This window comes from Triturus cristatus, chromosome 6 (assembly GCF_964204655.1).
Source record: "Triturus cristatus chromosome 6, aTriCri1.1, whole genome shotgun sequence".
Taxonomy (NCBI): Eukaryota; Metazoa; Chordata; class Amphibia; order Caudata; family Salamandridae; genus Triturus; species Triturus cristatus.
In genome coordinates, this window is record NC_140589.1 from 98,996,274 (window position 1) to 99,017,657 (window position 21,384).

The window sequence follows — 21,384 nt, forward strand, 5'->3', positions numbered from 1 at the left end:
CTTGTTCTCATACATGACCCATCTACATACAATGTCAGGTCTGGATCTGACAATGGGACGTCTGTTAAGTCTTGTCTGGGTTTCGTCGTGATAGTGATAACTTCAATACAATCATGTGCTAGTGGGTCTGTTCCGTTTACTGGTAACAGTGTGGCAGGATTCAATGTACTACAACGTCTGATTTCTATGTGTGGTTGAAACAATGTTAACTCGTAACCGGTGAGTCTTGCTATAGTCAAGTGTTGTGTTTGTGTGCGGTTCAAGAGAACCTCTACTGCATGTGGTACTTGTACTGTCAATTGGTGTCCTAGTACTATGGCATCGCTTTGTCTGATTGCTAAAGCTGTTGCTGCCACTGATTTCAGGCACGCAGGCAGAGCCTGAGCTACGGGATCTAATGTACTAGAAAAATAAGCACATGGTTTGTGTGATCCTGCTTGTTCCTGTGTGAGTACTGACAAGGCAGTACCTTCGCGTTCTGTAACAAAGAGTGTAAACTGTTTATTGTAACATGGTGTTGCTAAAACAGGTGCTTGACATAAAGCTTTCTTTAGGCTTTCAAAAGCTTGTGTATGTTCCTGAGTCCAAGGGAGAACAGTCGATGTGGCTGCCTCCTGCGTTGTCAACTGAATGAGTGGTTTTGCTAGAAATGTATACTGAGGCATCCACTGCCTACAATATGAAGTGAGGCCTATGAAAGCCCGCACCTCCTTTTGTGTCTTGGGTATTGGCATGTTAGCAATTAACTGGATGCGATCTGGTGTAAGCTGCCTTCCCTCCTTGGACAGCGAGTGCCCAAGGTAAACAACTCGCTGGACACAGAATTGTAGCTTAGAAGGGGACACCTTGTGCCCCTTTTCGGCCAAAAATTGTAAAACCGTCAGTGAGGCTTTTTCACATTCAGGTTCGCTTCTAGCGGTGATCAGCAGATCATCGACATATTGAAGCAGGGCAGTGTTGACTGGCATGTGGATACTGTCAAGTTCTCGTTTCAGTGCTTGGCTATAGATGCTGGGGCTTTCTGTGAATCCTTGAGGTGCGCGTGTGAATTTAAAGCTTCGTCCATTTAAACTAAATCCGAACAAGTATTGGCTTTCCGGATCTATTGGGACGCTGAAAAAGGCATTCTTGAGATCAATTACAGTAAAGAATGTTGCTTCGGAATCAATGGCTGTCAGTAATGAAGAAATGTCTGGGACTACGGGGTATTGTGGTACAATGCATTTATTTAATTCGCGCAGATCAATAACCAATCGATATACTGGCGGGGCTGTTGGATCAGTTCGTTTAAGAATCGGAATTATCGGTGAATTACATACATTGGAGTCGGTTTCCACAACCACTCCTTGGGTAATAAGCTCGTCAATGATTTGCAGTATAGCCACTACAGCATCTGAGGGTAACTTGTATTGTCGCATTCGTGGTAGTACCACTCCTGCCTTTAGTGTGACTCGATATGGTGTAATGTTCATGCAACCAACATCTGTAGGGCCTTGTGCCCATAAATGTGTGGGTAAAGTCTGCAGTCGGTCATCCATGTCTCAGGACACATAGTGCCCTTTGAAATCACGTAAAAACAATCTTACTCCTTCCGGAGAACAACATATTATAGCTCCTAGAGCTTTCAACGTTTTTATACCTAACAGATTTTCTGGACATGATTTAGTAAGCAATAAATCTGTAGTTCGTGTCAAGGGGCCAATCGTAAGTGGAAGAGGCTGTGATAGTTCGTTAATGATAGGTTTTCCTGAAAAGCCAAGGGAAATATTCTGTGAGCCTGAGAGGGGTGCCCCTGGAACTTCACTACGTTTTATGGTTGTTCGGCTTGCCCCTGTATCAAGTAAAAATTTTCTATCTTGGCCTAATAGTTCACTGTGTACATAAGGTCCTTCTTGATCTACAGGGACCTCGATAAGGGGTAAGCCAACTTCCCTCTCTAGGCTGTTTCATGAGTATCGTTGATAATCAGGATAGTCATACTGTGCGGTCTGGTACATCTGTTGTGTCGTTGTTTGTGTGGCAGCAATAGGCTGCGGTGGTGGAGCTGGCATAGACTGTTGCGGAGCTGGCATGGACTGTGCATGCTGCGGGGCTCCTTGTTGGTTCTGATCCTGTCTAAGTGGTCGTGGTCTTTCTTTTGTGTTACCTATGGCGATATTATGTTTTAAAACTGGACAATCGTGTACATAATGTCCTGGCTGTTTACAATAGTTGCACGTCCCTTTCACAGGACCTGCTGAAACACTGGACTGTGTCATACCCTTTTTATGACCGTCAGCTGGAACTGTCTGGGAAACTAGCATTTTCATTTTCGTGTCTTTCATGCGTCTTTGTTCATGTTCTTGTTCCTCTCTAATTCTATTGTGATGGTACTGTAGCATTTGTAACATTTGTGACGGAGTGTTACCTTGCCAGGTACTCTAGAATTTCAATACTCTATTCTTAACTTGGGGCAAGGAATTTTCAACTAATTTTGTCACAAACAGATGTGGATACGATTCGCTACTTGCTTTTATTCCACTATTTATACCAAAACATTTTTCAAATCGGGAATAGAAATCACTAGTGTCTTCATCTGGTTTTTGTTTACAGGCTGAGATTGCACCCCAGTCTTCCTTTTTCGTAGTTAATAAACGTGGCAGTACCTGTACTAGTAAACCTGGTAGTGTTTTGGTCTTTTCCCCAAGCCCTGAACCTGGACCTCGAGCTTTTTCTTCGTTTTCTAATGCTGTCCAATCTATCTTCTGGTCTCCCACCTCCCAATCCTTTTCCTTTAGTTTTTCGTAAATGCCCGCAGGCATTAATACCTTCAATATTGTCATAATGTCGGGGTAGGTATATTCTCCCATGAGTAACATATCTTTAATTTCACGGTGGAAACCCGCTGGGTCTTTGTCATGACTGGGTACCACTTTCTTCATTTCTAATAGTTCTATTTTAGATATAGGTGTGTATACAAATACACGTTTAAACTGATTGTCCTCGCCTTTTATCGGGTGGACTTCGCGTAAGGGATTCTGTCTATCCATGTAATACGTCGTTCTTTCCTTGATGGGTAGTGAGACATGTTCGGGACATACAAAAAGAATGTACTGCTTTCTGGATTCTAGTATTTCTCTAATTAACTCAGTACCTGAACCTCTCCATTTATTCGTGAGTAATTCAGTCAATATATCAGGTAAGGGACCGGGATCGGAGTGTTGGCTTTTATATAATATAAGGAGTTGTTGAATCATATAGATACCAGCTAAACGCTGTTCATCTGGGGTGAGGTTCAAAAACGTATGCGCTAGTGTATCATCACCATATTTTCCGGGACTATCAACCCAGTGAACGGCTGACCTGGCTAATTCTTGTTCGTCCATAGAATCGAGTATATGATAACCCCTTCGTTCTCGAAGTAATTTGTCAGCGGCTTGGAACGAATGTTCGGGGGACCTTATATTTATTATAGGAGTTTGGAATTTTCTGCTATTATCTGGACGTATCGGACGTATCGGATCAGTAAAGCATCTAGTATTATTGCAAGATCTTCCTCTACCTACATAGGCCATGGTTTCTACCTGTCCTGTGGGCAGTTCTAATTCTTCCTCCTCCTCGGTTTGTTCAGGCTCGTCTACTGCTAATCTTTCTTCGTGTATTCGTTCTACTTCCTTGCGGATCTTGCGGCTCATAGCTACTATACATGATCGTTTATCATGTCTCCCCTCTGATATATTCCGACTCCATGTGGTAAGAATTTGCATTTCTTCCGGATTTACCCCTGGTCGGTCTTGATTTCTGATCACACAGTTTATGAGGAAACGTAACAGTTCCCCCTGTATTTCCACTTTTTGGTACTCCATGGCTCTGTTAATACTCTCAGAATCTCGCCCTGACTGGACAAAGTGATATATATTTTCTAAATGTGTAGTCATTCCTGGTAGCCTCCCTAAATATATTGCAGCTCGTCGGATACGTAATGATGCCAGCAGCATTTCGTCCCCTTTTCCGGGCACAGGGTCATATCTACAATCTATTAGAAGTTCCTTGAGCGTGTCGGGAGTTACTAGTTTGGGCGTACGTTGGTGGGCTAATTCTTGAAAGGAAAGTTTATTTACTCTGGGTGGCGTGGAAAAAATGTTTGATGTACCTCCGGTAGCACCACCTGGGGTGCTGGGTGCGAAAGGATTTGTTGAACGTGATATAGCAACCATAGGTGTGGATACAGATGTAGAAACAGATGTGCTTGCCGGAACTTGTGTCGGAATTTGCTGTTGCGGAGGTACAGACGGAGGAGGGTCTTGGCGTTGAACCCCCTCGGCAGGCGGTCTATGTGGCGCAGTATTAGCGTACTCGGGAGCTGCGTCGTCTAAATAAGAGGAAAGAAAAACATCTTCTGCGGATCTGGGATGCCCTTTGGGATGTACTTTCATCGGAAACAATGGGGGTGGCAAGTCTTTTGGTATCTCCGGAGTAGCCTTAGGTAACCCTTCGGCCAGAAGAGGATACATACCATTCATAAGGGCATTTCTTTGTCTGTCTATTTGTTCTGATTTTACTCGAGTACCTTCTTCAATTAATAGATTTTCTCGAACTTTATTTGAATTCTCCTTACTTTTCTCTTCCTGTCTGAGCGCTTTTTCTGTACGTCTATATGATTCTTTACGCCATAATTCAATGGCATCTTTCTGTGACTGTCTAGCTTTCTTTTTCCATAATTCTTCCTCTACTTTCATGATGCAATCTGCATCCCAGGTCCCAGCTGCGGGCCACCTCTGACTTTCTGGTAATTCCTTGGTGTAGTCTACCCATAAATCAAGAAATAATATGGCGTCTAGGCCATGTTTATGATACATGAAGTACCCTGGAGTGTCCCTAGGAGGAATGGGAACAGCTTCTTCGAGTACCCCTTTTCTAGTTTTGATCTGTCTTAATTTCGAAAAGAGCGGCATATTGAGAACTGATCTGATACCTAATTTTGAACACGTTTAATACAACAAAACACAATAATGAACAGTCATTCACACCACAATATGCAGAACGTATTTAAAACATTTAACATTTTAACATTTAATGAACAACAATGATGGCCATTTAGGGAATTAATCACTAAGCATAATACTCGACACTAACTAGGTAATTCTGAATTATATACTAGACATACTTGATATACTGCTAAACAGTACAGATACACTGCTGAAACAGTGCAGACCGGATTTGTGTACCCAAACCCGTCTTGACCGGCACAAACTATGTGCACGTCAGAACGCCTCCCCGACAATGGTACTCACCGGGTAGCTCGGAACGGAAGGCCTCGGAACTGAACTGAACTGGACTTGAACCGGACTGGACTCGACTCGAAACTTCGGAACCTCGGAAACTGGTGGGCCTCTGTATACCTCGGATCTTGCTCTCTCAGCTAGGCTCTGGTCGGGATACTTCGCACTTCTCACCGCCTCGTCTGGGTGTTGATCGCAGCCTCAGTTACCCCCGCTCGGCAGGAGGGAGATACAGGAAATCCTGTGGGTACGCGTTGTTGTCCGTCCAGCTGTGGCAGGAGACCGGGCCTGCAACGCACCTCCGGCGCGTGAGATGAGAAAGTGTCCCTATTCGGGCGCCATATATGTGGTAAATAATTTAATTACCGGTACTTAATTTGATGCGGAAAATCTATAATAATAGCTCAGTAAAATAAGAGGCAGAATCCGTGGTATTAGAGGTTCGGAACGGGCTTTATTCCAAAATCAATTCGAATTGATGGACTCCATATTCCATCACCACGAAGGTTCAGGAAGTGAAGGACCAACTTTATTGACAAGTAATCATTTTTATACAATAGGCATTACAGTGAAACAGATGCAGGAGGCGTAACAGTTGATAACAAAGATAAAACATACATGCGTAACTAAAATGGGTGTAACTGGGCGTAACTTAAAGAACGTCATCAGGTATGATGTCACAATAGGGTGGTTCCACGAAAGAATTTCGCAATGTCAGCAGAAATACTCGGCAGAGATGCGCGCGCAGCAGCATGACGTGTGATTGACGTGCAACTAGGGTGTGAAGGGGACTTGACATTTAGCTCTACATGTGGAGACAGAAGTCTGGGGGGTCAAGTCAACCTAATCCCAAATCATATCTAACATCCTATGTTTAAAGAACTATGTTATCCAAAAAGAAAGGTCTTTCGAACAAAATCTATTCTATACTGACTGTGAGTGCGTGTACAAGCGTCTAAGTGTCTACACTAGATGCGAGGGCAGAAATCTTCCATAGTAACAGGGCTATGAATTACTTGCATAAAGACAGAGAAGCCGGGCCCTTTGCTCGGTAGCTGGAAGAATGTTTACTTAAACTACTAGACAGGAATGCATTGGATAGGGAGCGGAGCAGATAATCTCGAAGGTGAAATACAGTTTTGGCAGGCAACAGGCTGGAGTCAGGCACCGTTAGCCGCGCAGGGAATAGGACAAAGTTCATGGATACAGATGCAAGCTCAGGCTGGAGCTTTCAGAGACAGAAGGCAGGAAAAGGCTTAATGGCAGAATCAGGGCCTACTCGCCTGGACTGAAAAATGGGATAAATGAACCATATAAAGCCGGTGGCCTTTCATACTTAGAAATAGAGTATCCGGCCCATTCATGGCGGATCTGAAAGAGGACATGTTGACGGTGGACGCACAAGTGTTTGGGTCTTCATAACTGGAACTGGAGGGAACATACATGTACTTGTGATTTATACATGAAACCGTTGGGGTCCAAGATAGGGGACATAACTGATCATAAAAATCCATATTTCCACAGAGGCGTGAAATTCTGCATACCAACTTTGCAGAGAAGGTATGTTTGTGGTTGTTTGGGGATGGGTGGGAGGTCAAGAGCAGGGAAAAGCAGATCTCCTTCACTACTAGACTACTCTTCTATGCCTCCCTGCCGTTCACTCACTTTGTTTTTGTTTCATTCTCTCCTTCCACAACACTCCTTCTCACTCACTCGCTCTATCACTTGTATTTTTGCCCTTGCTCTGCATTCTATAGTGGAAACATCTCTTGAATGAAGCATCTGAAAATGACGTGACATAAAATTTAAAACCTCCTTATTGGAAACCTAAAACATCACAAGACTTAATGTAACCCATTTCTTTCATAAAAAAGATTTTTAAAGTACCCCACAAAAGTAATATAAAACACCACGAGTGCTAGAAGAATATTACATTAACGTTAAAGATAGAATAGGGCAAATGCATTTGCAGTTGAAACTGAAGTTTGGTACTTATTCAGATATTATTTACATTGCCAATTTTTAGCTGAGATTCTAAAGGAACTGAGAGAGAAAATGGAATTCAAGTTTTGTCAGAAGTAGGATTCGAACCCACGCCTCCAGGAGAGACTGCGGCCTTAACGCAGCGACTTAGACCACTCGGCCATCCTGACCCCATGCTGCTTTTTCATCTAAAGGGTGAGAAAGATATTAGGAACCAAAAAATGCACAGAGCTTAGGCCAATAGTGGCTAGAGCAAGAAAAAAACTCACTGCACTCTTCCAAGAAGACAATCCTATAAGCCACTGCGAGGGAAATGATCATATTTCTCAAGAAAATAATTAGAGTAAACACAGGACTGTCAGAAGTGGGATTTGAAACCACGCCTCCAGAGGAGACTGTGACCTGAACGCAGCGCCTTAGACCACTCGGCTATCCTGACTTGCTTTCCCAGCATCTTCCAGAGGCCAGACAGCCATGCAGGTGAGGTACTGAAAAGGAATGCCCTCAATTTATTTATCCTATTATATGCACTTCCAACAGATCTTTGAACAATCTGTACAGAGCAGGACCTATGAAGAACTCTTTAGAACTTTGAGGCGAACAAAGAGAAAGTGCTATTCACCAGCCACTTGAACGGCTCAAAGCTGCTTTGAAATTGAGACAATAGCCACCTCTTGGCTGGCTAAAGCAATTTCAACAAGGGATCTCAAAGTCACAACATAGGGTGGAGTATGCAAATTTAAGCAGCCCCTGATCAAAGCCCTGAGGAAATTGCTGTAAGTGTGCTGGAGTCCAGTTGTCTACCAGATGAATGGCATTCTTCCAAATTTGCTGGGCCCGTCTGGCCAGGGCATACAAGAGCATGACTCTTCCAGATGACCTCTTACATGGGTCCTATGCTCATTTGGTAAGGATTGCGCTTTGTCAGCAAGACGTTATAGAACCTAAATATATGAGAAACCCGATCTCTCTTGACAAGAGGAGAACGGAATAACGTGCCAAGTGAAGACCAACAGATGCAACTTCCATCAGATGTTAACCTGATAAAGGAGATTAAATCTCCAAAAGGCATGTCAGAAGTGGGATTCGAACCCACGCCTCCAAAGGAGACTGTGGCCTAAACACAGCGCCTTAGACCTCTCGGCCATCCTGACAGTATATGGTTTTAAGAAATGAATAAAAGTTACTCAGAAACGTCTACCTCAATGCAAGCCTGAAATAATTTAAACCTTCAAACACAAGGTGCAACTTTATGCACAGGACAATAAACACAGAAGAACACATACGAAAGCACTTTATTTCACAGGTATACAGTTTTCATGCTTTTAGAACACCACATACCTCTCACCAGCTATTTAGGGTCCTGTATCCGACTCACAACATTTCCTTGCCTGCGACCTCTCTCTCTACACAAACAACTACAGCACAGGAAGTAGGAAGGCAATAGGTGGGGCAGTTTATGCAAATTTATGCTGCCAATGTGCCTTGCAGATTCATGCAGGATTTCTAGATCCTTGCTGGATACAAGAGAGTAGGGTTTGTTCCAGATAAACTATCCCTAGCAGGGAAAGTCTGAGCACAGGCACTCTTTTGCTCTTTAGCCCCTGGCCTGGGACTCACTCTCACTTGCTGAGGCGTGAAATTCTGCATACCAACTTTGCACAGAAGGTATGTTTGTGGTTGTTTGGGGATGGGTGGGAGGTCAAGAGCAGGGAAAAGCAGGTCTCCTTCACTACTAGACTACTCTTCTATGCCTCCCTGCCGTTCACTCACTCTGTCTTTGTTTCATTCTCTCCTTCCACAACACTCCTTCTCACTCACTCGCTCTATCACTTGTATTTTTGCCCTTGCTCTGCATTCTATAGTGGAAACATCTCTTGAATGAAGCATCTGAAAATGACGTGACATAAAATTTAAAACCTCCTTATTGGAAACCTAAAACATCACAAGACTTAATGTAACCCATTTCTTTCATAAAAAAGATTTTTAAAGTACCCCACAAAACAAATATAAAACACCACGAGTGCTAGAAGAATATTACATTAACGTTAAAGATAGAATAGGGCAAATGCATTTGCAGTTGAAACTGAAGTTTGGTACTTATTCAGATATTATTTACATTGCCAATTTTTAGCTGAGATTCTAAAGGAACTGAGAGAGAAAATGGAATTCAAGTTTTGTCAGAAGTGGGATTCGAACCCACGCCTCCAGGAGAGACTGCGGCCTTAACGCAGCGCCTTAGACCACTCGGCCATCCTGACCCCATGCTGCTTTTTCATCTAAAGGGTGAGAAAGATATTAGGAACCAAAAAATGCACAGAGCTTAGGCCAATAGTGGCTAGAGCAAGAAAAAAACTCACTGCACTCTTCCAAGAAGACAATCCTATAAGCCACTGCGAGGGAAATGATCATATTTCTCAAGAAAATAATTAGAGTAAACACAGGACTGTCAGAAGTGGGATTTGAACCCACGCCTCCAGAGGAGACTGCGACCTGAACGCAGCGCCTTAGACCACTCGGCCATCCTGACTTGCTTTCCCAGCATCTTCCAGAGGCCAGACAGCCATGCAGGTGAGGTACTGAAAAGGAATGCCCTCAATTTATTTATCCTATTATATGCACTTCCAACAGATCTTTGAACAATCTGTACAGAGCAGGACCTATGGAGAACTCTTTAGAACTTTGAGGCGAACAAAGAGAAAGTGCTATTCACCAGCCACTTGAACGGCTCAAAGCTGCTTTGAAATTGAGACAATAGCCACCTCTTGGCTGGCTAAAGCAATTTCAACAAGGGATCTCAAAGTCACAACATAGGGTGGAGTATGCAAATTTAAGCAGCCCCTGATCAAAGCCCTAAGGAAATTGCTGTAAGTGTGCTGGAGTCCAGTTGTCTACCAGATGCATGGCATTCTTCCAAATTTGCAGGGCCCGTCTGGCCAGGGCATACAAGAGCATGACTCTTCCAGATGACCTCTTACATGGGTACTATGCTCATTTGGTAAGGATTGCGCTTTGTCAGCAAGACGTTATAGAACCTAAATATATGAGAAACCCCATCTCTCTTGACAAGAGGAGAACGGAATAACGTGCCAGGTGAAGACCAACAGATGCAACTTCCATCAGATGTTAACCTGATAAAGGAGATTAAATCTCCAAAAGGAATGTCAGAAGTGGAATTCGAACCCACGCCTCCAAGGGAGACTGTGGCCTAAACACAGCACCTTAGACCTCTCGGCCATCCTGACAGTATAGGCTTTTAAGAAATGAATAAAAGTTACTCAGAAACGTCTACCTCCATGCAAGCCTGAAATAATTTAAACATTCAAACACAAGGTGCAACTTTATGCACAGGACAATAAACACAGAAGAACACATACGAAAGCACTTTATTTCACAGGTATACAGTTTTCATGCTTTTAGAACACCACATACCTCTCACCAGCTATTTAGGGTCCTGTATCCGACTCACAACATTTCCTTGCCTGCGACCTCTCTCTCTACACAAACAACTACAGCACAGGAAGTAGGAAGGCAATAGGTGGGGCAGTTTATGCAAATTTATGCTGCCAATGTGCCTTGCAGATTCATGCAGGATTTCTAGATCCTTGCTGGATACAAGAGAGTAGGCCTTGTTCCAGACAAACTATCCCTAGCAGGGAAAGTCTGAGCACAGGCACTCTTTTGCTCTTTAGCCCCTGGCCTGGGACTCACCCTCACTTGCTGAGGCGTGAAATTCTGCATACCAACTTTGCACAGAAGGTATGTTTGTGGTTGTTTGGGGATGGGTGGGAGGTCAAGAGCAGTGAAAAGAAGGTCTCCTTCACTACTAGACTCCTCTTCTATGCCTCCCTGCCATTCACTCACTCTGTCTTTGTTTCATTCTCTCCTTCCACAACACTCCTTCTCACTCACTCGCTCTATCACTTGTATTTTTGCCCTTGCTCTGCATTCTATAGTGGAAACATCTCTTGAATGAAGCATCTGAAAATGACGTGACATAAAATTTAAAACCTCCTTATTGGAAACCTAAAACATCACAAGACTTAATGTAACCCATTTCTTTCATAAAAAAGATTTTTAAAGTACCCCACAAAACAAATATAAAACACAACGAGTGCTAGAAGAATAATACATTAACGTTAAAGATAGAATAGGGCAAATGCATTTGCAGTTGAAACGGAAGTTTGGTACTTATTCAGATATTATTTACATTGCCAATTTTTAGCTGAGATTCTAAAGGAACTGAGAGAGAAAATGGAATTCAAGTTTTGTCAGAAGTAGGATTCGAACCCACGCCTCCAGGAGAGACTGCGGCCTTAACGCAGCGACTTAGACCACTCGGCCATCCTGACCCCATGCTGCTTTTTCATCTAAAGGGTGAGAAAGATATTAGGAACCAAAAAATGCACAGAGCTTAGGCCAATAGTGGCTAGAGCAAGAAAAAAACTCACTGCACTCTTCCAAGAAGACAATCCTATAAGCCACTGCGAGGGAAATGATCATATTTCTCAAGAAAATAATTAGAGTAAACACAGGACTGTCAGAAGTGGGATTTGAAACCACGCCTCCAGAGGAGACTGTGACCTGAACGCAGCGCCTTAGACCACTCGGCTATCCTGACTTGCTTTCCCAGCATCTTCCAGAGGCCAGACAGCCATGCAGGTGAGGTACTGAAAAGGAATGCCCTCAATTTATTTATCCTATTATATGCACTTCCAACAGATCTTTGAACAATCTGTACAGAGCAGGACCTATGAAGAACTCTTTAGAACTTTGAGGCGAACAAAGAGAAAGTGCTATTCACCAGCCACTTGAACGGCTCAAAGCTGCTTTGAAATTGAGACAATAGCCACCTCTTGGCTGGCTAAAGCAATTTCAACAAGGGATCTCAAAGTCACAACATAGGGTGGAGTATGCAAATTTAAGCAGCCCCTGATCAAAGCCCTGAGGAAATTGCTGTAAGTGTGCTGGAGTCCAGTTGTCTACCAGATGAATGGCATTCTTCCAAATTTGCTGGGCCCGTCTGGCCAGGGCATACAAGAGCATGACTCTTCCAGATGACCTCTTACATGGGTCCTATGCTCATTTGGTAAGGATTGCGCTTTGTCAGCAAGACGTTATAGAACCTAAATATATGAGAAACCCCATCTCTCTTGACAAGAGGAGAACGGAATAACGTGCCAAGTGAAGACCAACAGATGCAACTTCCATCAGATGTTAACCTGATAAAGGAGATTAAATCTCCAAAAGGCATGTCAGAAGTGGGATTCGAACCCACGCCTCCAAAGGAGACTGTGGCCTAAACACAGCGCCTTAGACCTCTCGGCCATCCTGACAGTATATGCTTTTAATAAATGAATAAAAGTTACTCAGAAACGTCTACCTCAATGCAAGCCTAAAATAATTTAAACCTTCAAACACAAGGTGCAACTTTATGCACAGGACAATAAACACAGAAGAACACATACGAAAGCACTTTATTTCACAGGTATACAGTTTTCATGCTTTTAGAACACCACATACCTCTCACCAGCTATTTAGGGTCCTGTATCCGACTCACAACATTTCCTTGCCTGCGACCTCTCTCTCTACACAAACAACTACAGCACAGGAAGTAGGAAGGCAATAGGTGGGGCAGTTTATGCAAATTTATGCTGCCAATGTGCCTTGCAGATTCATGCAGGATTTCTAGATCCTTGCTGGATACAAGAGAGTAGGCCTTGTTCCAGATAAACTATCCCTAGCAGGGAAAGTCTGAGCACAGGCACTCTTTTGCTCTTTAGCCCCTGGCCTGGGACTCACCCTCACTTGCTGAGGCGTGAAATTCTGCATACCAACTTTGCACAGAAGGTATGTTTGTGGTTGTTTGGGGATGGGTGGGAGGTCAAGAGCAGGGAAAAGCAGGTCTCCTTCACTACTAGACTCCTCTTCTATGCCTCCCTGCCGTTCACTCACTCTGTCTTTGTTTCATTCTCTCCTTCCACAACACTCCTTCTCACTCACTCGCTCTATCACTTGTATTTTTGCCCTTGCTCTGCATTCTATAGTGGAAACATCTCTTGAATGAAGCATCTGAAAATGACGTGACATAAAATTTAAAACCTCCTTATTGGAAACCTAAAACATCACAAGACTTAATGTAACCCATTTCTTTCATAAAAAAGATTTTTAAAGTACCCCACAAAACAAATATAAAACACCACGAGTGCTAGAAGAATAATACATTAACGTTAAAGATAGAATAGGGCAAATGCATTTGCAGTTGAAACTGAAGTTTGGTACTTATTCAGATATTATTTACATTGCCAATTTTTAGCTGAGATTCTCAAGGAACTGAGAGAGAAAATGGAATACAAGTTTTGTCAAAAGTGGGATTCGAACCCACGCCTCCAGGAGAGACTGCGGCCTTAACGCAGCGCCTTAGACCACTCGGCCATCCTGACCCCATGCTGCTTTTTCATCTAAAGGGTGAGAAAGATATTAGGAACCAAAAAATGCACAGAGCTTAGGCCAATAGTGGCTAGAGCAAGAAAAAAACTCACTGCACTCTTCCAAGAAGACAATCCTATAAGCCACTGCGAGGGAAATGATCATATTTCTCAAGAAAAAAATTAGAGTAAACACAGGACTGTCAGAAGTGGGATTTGAACCCATGCCTCCAGAGGAGACTGCGACCTGAACGCAGCGCCTTAGACCACTCGGCCATCCTGACTTGCTTTCCCAGCATCTTCCAAAGGCCAGACAGCCATGCAGGTGAGGTACTGAAAAGGAATGCCCTCAATTTATTTATCCTATTATATGCACTTCCAACAGATCTTTGAACAATCTGTACAGAGCAGGACCTATGGAGAACTCTTTAGAACTTTGAGGCGAACAAAGAGAAAGTGCTATTCACCAGCCACTTGAATGGCTCAAAGCTGCTTTGAAATTGAGACAATAGCCACCTCTTGGCTGGCTAAAGCAATTTCAACAAGGGATCTCAAAGTCACAACATAGGGTGGAGTATGCAAATTTAAGCAGCCCCTGATCAAAGCCCTAAGGAAATTGCTGTAAGTGTGCTGGAGTCCAGTTGTCTACCAGATGCATGGCATTCTTCCAAATTTGCAGGGCCCGTCTGGCCAGTGCATACAAGAGCATGACTATTCCAGATGACCTCTTACATGGGTCCTATGCTCATTTGGTAAGGATTGCGCTTTGTCAGCAAGACGTTATAGAACCTAAATATATGAGAAACCCCATCTCTCTTGAGAAGAGGAGAACGGAATAACGTGCCAAGTGAAGACCAACAGATGCAACTTCCATCAGATGTTAACCTGATAAAGGAGATTAAATCTCCAAAAGGCATGTCAGAAGTGGGATTCGAACCCACGCCTCCAAAGGAGACTGTGGCCTAAACACAGCGCCTTAGACCTCTCGGCCATCCTGACAGTATAGGCTTTTAAGAAATGAATAAAAGTTACTCAGAAACGTCTACCTCCATGCAAGCCTGAAATAATTTAAACCTTCAAACACAAGGTGCAACTTTATGCACAGGACAATAAACACAGAAGAACACACACGAAAGCACTTTATTTCACAGGTATACAGTTTTCATGCTTTTAGAACACCACATACCTCTCACCAGCTATTTAGGGTCCTGTATCCGACTCACAACATTTCCTTGCCTGCGACCTCTCTCTCTACACAAACAACTACAGCACAGGAAGTAGGAAGGCAATAGGTGGGGCAGTTTATGCAAATTTATGCTGCCAATGTGCCTTGCAGATTCATGCAGGATTTCTAGATCCTTGCTGGATACAAGAGAGTAGGCCTTGTTCCAGATAAACTATCCCTAGCAGGGAAAGTCTGAGCACAGGCACTCTTTTGCTCTTTAGCCCCTGGCCTGGGACTCACCCTCACTTGCTGAGGCGTGAAATTCTGCATACCAACTTTGCACAGAAGGTATGTTTGTGGTTGTTTGGGGATGGGTGGGAGGTCAAGAGCAGGGAAAAGCAGGTCTCCTTCACTACTAGACTACTCTTCTATGCCTCCCTGCCGTTCACTCACTCTGTCTTTGTTTCATTCTGTCCTTCCACAACACTCCTTCTCACTCACTCGCTCTATCGCTTGTATTTTTGCCCTTGCTCTGCATTCTATAGTGGAAACATCTCTTGAAAGAAGCATCTGAAAATGACGTGACATAAAATTTAAAACCTCCTTATTGGAAACCTAAAACATCACAAGACTTAATGTAACCCATTTCTTTCATAAAAAAGATTTTTAAAGTACCCCACAAAACAAATATAAAACACCACGAGTGCTAGAAGAATATTACATTAACGTTAAAGATAGAATAGGGCAAATGCCTTTGCAGTTGAAACTGAAGTTTGGTACTTATTCAGATATTATTTACATTGCCAATTTTTAGCTGAGATTCTAAAGGAACTGAGAGAGAAAATGGAATTCAAGTTTTGTCAGAAGTGGGATTCGAACCCACGCCTCCAGGAGAGACTGCGGCCTTAACGCAGCACCTTAGACCACTCGGCCATCCTGACCCCATGGTGCTTTTTCATCTAAAGGGTGAGAAAGATATTAGGAACCAAAAAATGCACAGAGCTTAGGCCAATAGTGGCTAGAGCAAGAAAAAAACTCACTGCACTCTTCCAAGAAGACAATTCTATAAGCCACTGCGAGGGAAATGATCATATTTCTCAAGAAAAAAATTAGAGTAAAGACAGGACTGTCAGAAGTGGGATTTGAACCCACGCCTCCAGAGGAGACTGCGACCTGAACGCAGCGCCTTAGACCACTCGGCCATCCTGACTTGCTTTCCCAGCATCTTCCAGAGGCCAGACAGCCATGCAGGTGAGGTACTGAAAAGGAATGCCCTCAATTTATTTATCCTATTATATGCACTTCCAACAGATCTTTGAACAATCTGTACAGAGCAGGACCTATGGAGAACTCTTTAGAACTTTGAGGCAAACAAAGAGAAAGTGCTATTCACCAGCCACTTGAACGGCTCAAAGCTGCTTTGAAATTGAGACAATAGCCACCTCTTGGCTGGCTAAAGCAATTTCAACAAGGGATCTCAAAGTCACAACATAGGGTGCAGTATGCAAATTTAAGCAGCCCCTGATCAAAGCCCTGAGGAGATTGCTGTAAGTGTGCTGGAGTCCAGTTGTCTACCAGATGAATGGCATTCTTCCAAATTTGCAGGGCCCGTCTGGCCAGGGCATACAAGAGCATGACTCTTCCAGATGACCTCTTACATGGGTCCTATGCTCATTTGGTAAGGATTGCGCTTTGTCAGCAAGACGTTATAGAACCTAAATATATGAGAAACCCCATCTCTCTTGACAAGAGGAGAACGGAATAACGTGCCAAGTGAAGACCAACAGATGCAACTTCCATCAGATGTTAACCTGATAAAGGAGATTAAATCTCCAAAAGGCATGTCAGAAGTGGGAATCGAACCCACGCCTCCAAAGGAGACTGTGGCCTAAACACAGCGCCTTAGACCTCTCGGCCATCCTGACAGTATAGGCTTTTGATAAATGAATAAAAGTTACTCAGAAACGTCTACCTCCATGCAAGCCTGAAATAATTTAAACCTTCAAACACAAGGTGCAACTTTATGCACAGGACGATAAACACAGAAGAACACATACGAAAGCACTTTATTTCACAGGTATACAGTTTTCATGCTTTTAGAACACCACATACCTCTCACCAGCTATTTAGGGTCCTGTATCCGACTCACAACATTTCCTTGCCTGCGACCTCTCTCTCTACACAAACAACTACAGCACAGGAAGTAGGAAGGCAATAGGTGGGGCAGTTTATGCAAATTTATGCTGCCAATGTGCCTTGCAGATTCATGCAGGATTTCTAGATCCTTGCTGGATACAAGAGAGTAGACCTTGTTCCAGATAAACTATCCCTAGCAGGGAAAGTCTGAGCACAGGCACTCTTTTGCTCTTTAGCCCCTGGCCTGGGACTCACCCTCACTTGCTGAGGCGTGAAATTCTGCATACCAACTTTGCACAGAAGGTATGTTTGTGGTTGTTTGGGGATGGGTGGGAGGTCAAGAGCAGGGAAAAGCAGGTCTCCTTCACTACTAGACTCCTCTTCTATGCCTCCCTGCCGTTCACTCACTCTGTCTTTGTTTCATTCTCTCCTTCCACAACACTCCTTCTCACTCACTCGCTCTATCACTTGTATTTTTGCCCTTGCTCTGCATTCTATAGTGGAAACATCTCTTGAATGAAGCATCTGAAAATGACGTGACATAAAATTTAAAACCTCCTTATTGGAAACCTAAAACATCACAAGACTTAATGTAACCCATTTCTTTCATAAAAAAGATTTTTAAAGTACCCCACAAAACAAATATAAAACACCACGAGTGCTAGAAGAATATTACATTAACGTTAAAGATAGAATAGGGCAAATGCATTTGCAGTTGAAACTGAAGTTTGGTACTTATTCAGATATTATTTACATTGCCAATTTTTAGCTGAGATTCTAAAGGAACTGAGAGAGAAAATGGAATTCAAGTTTTGTCAGAAGTGGGATTCGAACCCACACCTCCAGGAGAGACTGCGGCCTTAACGCAGCGCCTTAGACCACTCGGCCATCCTGACCCCATGCTGCTTTTTCATCTAAAGGGTGAGAAAGATATTAGGAACCAAAAAATGCACAGAGCTGAGGGCAATAGTGGCTAGAGCAAGAAAAAAACTCACTGCACTCTTCCAAGAAGACAATCCTATAAGCCACTGCGAGGGAAATGATCATATTTCTCAAGAAAATAATTAGAGTAAACACAGGACTGTCAGAAGTGGGATTTGAACCCACGCCTCCAGAGGAGACTGCGACCTGAACGCAGCGCCTTAGACCACTGGGCCATCCTGACTTGCTTTCCCAGCATCTTCCAGAGGCCAGACAGCCATGCAGGTGAGGTACTGAAAAGGAATGCCCTCAATTTATTTATCCTATTATATGCACTTCCAACAGATCTTTGAACAATCTGTACAGAGCAGGACCTATGGAGAACTCTTTAGAACTTTGAGGCGAACAAAGAGAAAGTGCTATTCACCAGCCACTTGAACGGCTCAAAGCTGCTTTGAAATTGAGACAATAGCCACCTCTTGGCTGGCTAAAGCAATTTCAACAAGGGATCTCAAAGTCACAACATAGGGTGGAGTATGCAAATTTAAGCAGCCCCTGATCAAAGCCCTAAGGAAATTGCTGTAAGTGTGCTGGAGTCCAGTTGTCTACCAGATGCATGGCATTCTTCCAAATTTGCAGGGCCCGTCTGGCCAGGGCATACAAGAGCATGACTCTTCCAGATGACCTCTTACATGGGTCCTATGCTCATTTGGTAAGGATTGCGCTTTGTCAGCAAGACGTTATAGAACCTAAATATATGAGAAACCCCATCTCTCTTGACAAGAGGAGAACGGAATAACGTGCCAGGTGAAGACCAACAGATGCAACTTCCATCAGATGTTAACCTGATAAAGGAGATTAAATCTCCAAAAGGAATGTCAGAAGTGGAATTCGAACCCACGCCTCCAAAGGAGACTGTGGCCTAAACACAGCACCTTAGACCTCTCGGCCATCCTGACAGTATAGGCTTTTAAGAAATGAATAAAAGTTACTCAGAAACGTCTACCTCCATGCAAGCCTGAAATAATTTAAACCTTCAAACACAAGGTGCAACTTTATGCACAGGACAATAAACACAGAAGAACACATACGAAAGCACTTTATTTCACAGGTATACAGTTTTCATGCTTTTAGAACACCACATACCTCTCACCAGCTATTTAGGGTCCTGTATCCGACTCACAACATTTCCTTGCCTGCGACCTCTCTCTCTACACAAACAACTACAGCACAGGAAGTAGGAAGGCAATAGGTGGGGCAGTTTATGCAAATTTATGCTGCCAATGTGCCTTGCAGATTCATGCAGGATTTCTAGATCCTTGCTGGATACAAGAGAGTAGGCCTTGTTCCAGATAAACTATCCCTAGCAGGGAAAGTCTGAGCACAGGCACTCTTTTGCTCTTTAGCCCCTGGCCTGGGACTCACCCTCACTTGCTGAGGCGTGAAAATCTGCATACCAACTTTGCACAGAAGGTATGTTTGTGGTTGTTTGGGGATGGGTGGGAGGTCAAGAGCAGGGAAAAGCAGGTCTCCTGCACTACTAGACTCCTCTTCTATGCCACCCTGCCGTTCACTCACTCTGTCTTTGTTTCATTCTCTCCTTCCACAACACTCCTTCTCACTCACTCGCTCTATCACTTGTATTTTTGCCCTTGCTTTGCATTCTATAGTGGAAACATCTCTTGAATGAAGCATCTGAAAATGACGTGACATAAAGTTTAAAACCTCCTTATTGTAAACCTAAAACATCACAAGACTTAATGTAACCCATTTCTTTCATAAAAAAGATTTTTAAAGTACCCCACAAAAGAAATATAAAACACCACGAGTGCTAGAAGAATATTACATTAACGTTAAAGATAGAATAGGGCAAATGCATTTGCAGTTGAAACTGAAGTTTGGTACTTATTCAGATATTATTTACATTGCCAATTTTTAGCTGAGATTCTAAAGGAACTGAGAGAGAAAATGGAATTCAAGTTTTGTCAGAAGTGGGATTCGAACCCACGCCTCCAGGAGAGACTGCGGCCTTAACGCAGCGCCTTAGACCACTCGGCCATCCTGACCCCATGGTGCTTTTTCATCTAAAGGGTGAGAAAGATATTAGGAACCAAAAAATGCACAGAGCTTAGGCCAATAGTGGCTAGAGCAAGAAAAAAACTCACTGCACTCTTCCAAGAAGACAATCCTATAAGCCACTGCGAGGGAAATGATCATATTTCTCAAGAAAAAAATTAGAGTAAACACAGGACTGTCAGAAGTGGGATTTGAACCCACGCCTCCAGAGGAGACTGCGACCTGAACGCAGCGCCTTAGACCACTCGGCCATCCTGACTTGCTTTCCCAGCATCTTCCAGAGGCCAGACAGCCATGCAGGTGAGGTACTGAAAAGGAATGCCCTCAATTTATTTATCCTATTATATGCACTTCCAACAGATCTTTGAACAATCTGTACAGAGCAGGACCTATGGAGAACTCTTTAGAACTTTGAGGCAAACAAAGAGAAAGTGCTATTCACCAGCCACTTGAACGGCTCAAAGCTGCTTTGAAATTGAGACAATAGCCACCTCTTGGCTGGCTAAAGCAATTTCAACAAGGGATCTCAAAGTCACAACATAGGGTGGAGTATGCAAATTTAAGCAGCCCCTGATCAAAGCCCTGAGGAGATTGCTGTAAGTGTGCTGGAGTCCAGTTGTCTACCAGATGAATGGCATTCTTCCAAATTTGCAGGGCCCGTCTGGCCAGGGCATACAAGAGCATGACTCTTCCAGATGACCTCTTACATGGGTCCTATGCTCATTTGGTAAGGATTGCGTTTTGTCAGCAAGACGTTATAGAACCTAAATATATGAGAAACCCCATCTCTCTTGACAAGAGGAGAACGGAATAACGTGCCAAGTGAAGACCAACAGATGGAACTTCCATCAGATGTTAACCTGATAAAGGAGATTAAATCTCCAAAAGGCATGTCAGAAGTGGGATTCGAACCCACGCCTCCAAAGGAGACTGTGGCCTAAACACAGCGCCTTAGACCTCTCGGCCATCCTGACAGTATATGCTTTTAAGAAATGAATAAAAGTTACTCAGAAACGTCTACCTCAATGCAAGCCTGAAATAATTTAAACCTTCAAACACAAGGTGCAACTTTATGCACAGGACAATAAACACAGAAGAACACATACGAAAGCACTTTATTTCACAGGTATACAGTTTTCATGCTTTTAGAACACCACATACCTCTCACCAGCTATTTAGGGTCCTGTATCCGACTCACAACATTTCCTTGCCTGCGACCTCTCTCTCTACACAAACAACTACAGCACAGGAAGTAGGAAGGCAATAGGTGGGGCAGTTTATGCAAATTTATGCTGCCAATGTGCCTTGCAGATTCATGCAGGATTTCTAGATCCTTGCTGGATACAAGAGAGTAGGGTTTGTTCCAGATAAACTATCCCTAGCAGGGAAAGTCTGAGCACAGGCACTCTTTTGC

The 21,384-nt window shown here is 43.4% G+C and overlaps 14 non-coding genes across 14 annotated transcripts; all 14 read right to left on the reverse strand.

Moving 5' to 3' along the window:
* Positions 1-8,315: 8,315 nt before the first annotated feature.
* On the reverse strand, positions 8,316-8,398 carry TRNAL-UAG (transfer RNA leucine (anticodon UAG)). The gene has a single exon. It is a non-coding gene; the product is annotated as a tRNA-Leu (tRNA).
* A 1,024-nt stretch (positions 8,399-9,422) lies between these two features.
* TRNAL-AAG (transfer RNA leucine (anticodon AAG)) lies at positions 9,423-9,505 on the reverse strand. The gene has a single exon. It is a non-coding gene; the product is annotated as a tRNA-Leu (tRNA).
* A 186-nt stretch (positions 9,506-9,691) lies between these two features.
* Positions 9,692-9,774, reverse strand: TRNAL-CAG (transfer RNA leucine (anticodon CAG)). Its single transcript has one exon. It is a non-coding gene; the product is annotated as a tRNA-Leu (tRNA).
* Positions 9,775-12,497: 2,723 nt separating this feature from the next.
* On the reverse strand, positions 12,498-12,580 carry TRNAL-UAG (transfer RNA leucine (anticodon UAG)). Its single transcript has one exon. It is a non-coding gene; the product is annotated as a tRNA-Leu (tRNA).
* A 1,024-nt stretch (positions 12,581-13,604) lies between these two features.
* Positions 13,605-13,687, reverse strand: TRNAL-AAG (transfer RNA leucine (anticodon AAG)). The gene has a single exon. It is a non-coding gene; the product is annotated as a tRNA-Leu (tRNA).
* A 901-nt stretch (positions 13,688-14,588) lies between these two features.
* On the reverse strand, positions 14,589-14,671 carry TRNAL-UAG (transfer RNA leucine (anticodon UAG)). Its single transcript has one exon. It is a non-coding gene; the product is annotated as a tRNA-Leu (tRNA).
* A 1,024-nt stretch (positions 14,672-15,695) lies between these two features.
* TRNAL-AAG (transfer RNA leucine (anticodon AAG)) lies at positions 15,696-15,778 on the reverse strand. The gene has a single exon. It is a non-coding gene; the product is annotated as a tRNA-Leu (tRNA).
* Positions 15,779-15,964: 186 nt separating this feature from the next.
* TRNAL-CAG (transfer RNA leucine (anticodon CAG)) lies at positions 15,965-16,047 on the reverse strand. Its single transcript has one exon. It is a non-coding gene; the product is annotated as a tRNA-Leu (tRNA).
* A 632-nt stretch (positions 16,048-16,679) lies between these two features.
* Positions 16,680-16,762, reverse strand: TRNAL-UAG (transfer RNA leucine (anticodon UAG)). The gene has a single exon. It is a non-coding gene; the product is annotated as a tRNA-Leu (tRNA).
* Positions 16,763-17,786: 1,024 nt separating this feature from the next.
* On the reverse strand, positions 17,787-17,869 carry TRNAL-AAG (transfer RNA leucine (anticodon AAG)). Its single transcript has one exon. It is a non-coding gene; the product is annotated as a tRNA-Leu (tRNA).
* A 186-nt stretch (positions 17,870-18,055) lies between these two features.
* Positions 18,056-18,138, reverse strand: TRNAL-CAG (transfer RNA leucine (anticodon CAG)). The gene has a single exon. It is a non-coding gene; the product is annotated as a tRNA-Leu (tRNA).
* Positions 18,139-19,877: 1,739 nt separating this feature from the next.
* TRNAL-AAG (transfer RNA leucine (anticodon AAG)) lies at positions 19,878-19,960 on the reverse strand. The gene has a single exon. It is a non-coding gene; the product is annotated as a tRNA-Leu (tRNA).
* Positions 19,961-20,146: 186 nt separating this feature from the next.
* TRNAL-CAG (transfer RNA leucine (anticodon CAG)) lies at positions 20,147-20,229 on the reverse strand. Its single transcript has one exon. It is a non-coding gene; the product is annotated as a tRNA-Leu (tRNA).
* Positions 20,230-20,861: 632 nt separating this feature from the next.
* TRNAL-UAG (transfer RNA leucine (anticodon UAG)) lies at positions 20,862-20,944 on the reverse strand. Its single transcript has one exon. It is a non-coding gene; the product is annotated as a tRNA-Leu (tRNA).
* Between the last annotated feature and the right edge of the window lie 440 nt (positions 20,945-21,384).